This window comes from Miscanthus floridulus, chromosome 3 (assembly GCF_019320115.1).
Source record: "Miscanthus floridulus cultivar M001 chromosome 3, ASM1932011v1, whole genome shotgun sequence".
In the NCBI taxonomy this organism is placed as follows: Eukaryota; Viridiplantae; Streptophyta; class Magnoliopsida; order Poales; family Poaceae; genus Miscanthus; species Miscanthus floridulus.
In genome coordinates, this window is record NC_089582.1 from 7,677,655 (window position 1) to 7,680,747 (window position 3,093).

At 46.6% G+C, this 3,093-nt stretch overlaps 1 long non-coding RNA gene across 1 annotated transcript; it reads right to left on the reverse strand.

Moving 5' to 3' along the window:
- Positions 1-101: 101 nt before the first annotated feature.
- On the reverse strand, positions 102-636 carry LOC136544882 (uncharacterized). The gene is made up of 3 exons (XR_010780864.1): positions 490-636; positions 291-401; positions 102-186 (listed from the first exon to the last, which is right to left on the reverse strand). It is a non-coding gene; the product is annotated as an uncharacterized lncRNA (long non-coding RNA).
- Between the last annotated feature and the right edge of the window lie 2,457 nt (positions 637-3,093).

Consider the following 3,093-nt stretch of genomic DNA (forward strand, 5'->3'; position numbering starts at 1 on the left):
CAGGCCTCTGCTTGGGGCACTGTGTGTTTTGCATATGAAAATATTAGGTAATGCTTTTGACAGCCATGTAACGGAGTACTGAAGAAGTAAGTTATACTTACCGCACATAGTGTTTTTATAGCCAGCTTTTCCTTCCTCGCTGGATCATGCCTTCCGTGATGATGAGAGACATAGAACCTAAATGCCCTGTTCGAATTATTTTAGCAAATACAACTTGTTAGTATGCATAAGTGAACATTACAATTATGTATACAGACATATAAGCTAATGAGGATTGTCGATATGTATACGTCTTGAGAATCGATATGAAGTCTTTGTATGTCGCCGGGTCCTTATCTATTGAATCAAAGACCCATGCCATGCTCTTCCCGACATCGACGGCTATACAAATCCAGTGGTTGCTACATGGATTTAATCATAGAACTAGATAAGCTCTTTTACATCGAATAAAATATATCAAACATAGCTTTAAGTTATAGTTGAACTTACTCGAAGTTGTATGGTAGCCATATAGTAGAGTGTTGTTGGAGATTTTTGAAAGCCAGAGCAATGTATGCCGCAACCTTAAGGGACTCTTCCCTTAGCTTCGCACTACGGATGCGCTCTTTCTCCCGAAGAGTCTTTGCAGCTGCTAGCTCTTTGACATCCAGTGTCCACCGTTTAGGGTAATTAAAATTTGTTTGGGCTATAGCTTGAGGGTCTACATACCCGGCTTTCCACACTTGGCATTTGTTTGACAATGTGCACTTGCATTCTACAAATCACGGCATGGGTTAGTTATAACAAAATTCAAAGATTACATTCATATCATATCGGAAGGACAAGGACTTACAGGCACCACGTGCGAATTAGATTCATCTCCATTTCTCCCAGGTGAAAGCATGTGTGCATGTCATTGAAGTCAAAGACAATTTTCCCGACTGGGCTTCCAAATGTGCCGGTGGGAAAGCATGCTTGTATGATATCTATGCTCGTTGGGAGAACACGCAAGTACCAATCGTGGAACCTTCTCATTCCAAGTGGTAGGCGCTGGATGTCCCGGTTTGATAGGAAGGGCTTGCCTCTTTCATATTTTTTTGGGCAATCCTTTGACCATTCGATGGCATCAACATTTGGATACTGCTTTGCAATTTGGTGAAGTTTGCTACTGACGGCCTCCTCAGAACCCTGTGATGGGACTTTTTTAACTTGGTTTTCAGGCTTGAACTGATCATGGGAATACAACTTGGACACCGACAAGACGTCTTTGATCGGAACATAAACTGGCCTTATGTGGATTGGAATCTTCTTTCGGAGTTCCCATTCAGGCACGTCCTCATCTTCTTGTGCATCACCTTCTTCAGGAGGCACTCGTTGTTCATGTATCGGTTGTGCTTGTTGAGAAGACTGTGGCATCTCATGATGCACTTGCCCGGTACGAGCTGGAGAAGGTTGTGGCATCTCATCAAGCACATGCTCGATAGGAGGCGGGGAAGAATGTGGCATCTCAGGAATGTGGGGGTCACGAGACGGTGAAAATATCTCCTCGGCCTCAACAACTCGCTCCAAACTTGGGAGAGGGGGAAGGCGGCGAAGAAGCAGTCAATATAATGTCCCGTTTGTGCCAGAGGATGAACTGCCCCATAACGTCTCCGAGTAACACCAGCCCCTCGGGAGTTGCGTAGTCTATCCTCCACTGCATGAACTCGGGCTTCACTGTATGCACCTCGACCCTAGTGTAGTCCGGCGGTATGTTATTATTGTGGTGTAAGCCACCGGGAGGATGTGCAACACCCGTTGCCACCTCCATCACAGTGTTCTACCGGCCGCTGAGAAACACCAAGGTGCAACTAGTAGGTTCCCGTATGAGATCGACTGAGGTTGTGGCTGTAGTGGAACCTTGGCTGCTAGGAACTTTCAGAGGGCTGCCAACTAATGCCAGTTCTCCCGGTGGCGTCACTAATATACGTGGCTCCATAGACATTCCTTGCTCCTCCAGCGCCTTCGCAACTAGAGCCTTCACTTGGAGCTCAAGACTAGTCTCCCGGTCTCGGCCATGTTTCTTGTACATGTGCCTGTCCTCTTTGAATCCTTGCTTCCAAGTCATCCTTTTCCCTAGCCCTCTGGTGCGGCCTGTGTGCTCCTTGTTTCCCAAGCCAAGGCTAAGCTCGTCCCTCTCTCTGGAAGGATTGAATGAGCCCTTCTCTTTGTCTTCAGTATATTTCAGTATCCTTGATACCGCCTCTTGGGTCTCCGGCTTATCAAACTTAAGATTACTACCGGATGGTTCTGTACTCCTCGCATATATCTAGTTCCTTGAGCGTACCTTCAACTTCGTCACATCGATATTCCCAGCAGCTGTGGCCTCTTCATCCATCTTTCTAAACTGCTCTTCCTTGGCATAGTAGCCACCGGGGCCTAGATGATGGTGGTGTTTGTTCCTCTTTGCTAGCTCGGTGTTACGAGCACTGAGCTCTAATGCCTCTGCTGAAGTCTTCTGAGCCACGAGCTCCTCCCATTGACTTGGAGTTATTTTGCCGAACTCGTTGAAGGGAGTTAACCCCTTTTGGATATACTTCGTGTTAATCTCCGACCTCCAACGTCGCAATGACTCTCCCATCATCCTGATAGCATTTTTTTACCAATTCGTGCTTACCCTCTGGAAATCTAAAATTGACCTTCAGCTGCCTATCCCATAGTGCATTCTTTATGTTCTCTGGTACCTCTTTCCAGTTAGGGATTGCTGGGTTCAATTTATCTCTTACTAGGGCCCCGATCGCATTACGGAATCGTCCTCTTAATTCCTTCGGCTCAAGGATCTCCCCTGCTGGCCCAACCTCTATTATCACATAGCAAGCCTTATCTGGATATAGATTTCCTTTTCTATCCCCTCGTTTCCTCTTAGGCTTGGTAGTCGTGGTTGTGTCTTGAGTTTGTGGAGCAGAGGCATCGTGATCCGTCTCTATGGTTGTTGCCTCTGCTCTCCTTTCCTCTACTTCGTCTTGTCCAGCGAGATGTCGCGGACGTCGATGTCGTCTTTTCTGAGTTTTAGGAGGGACCTGTATATAGGACAGGTCAAAGTGTTAGTAGAGGTAACACAGCCAAAGCTTTAGC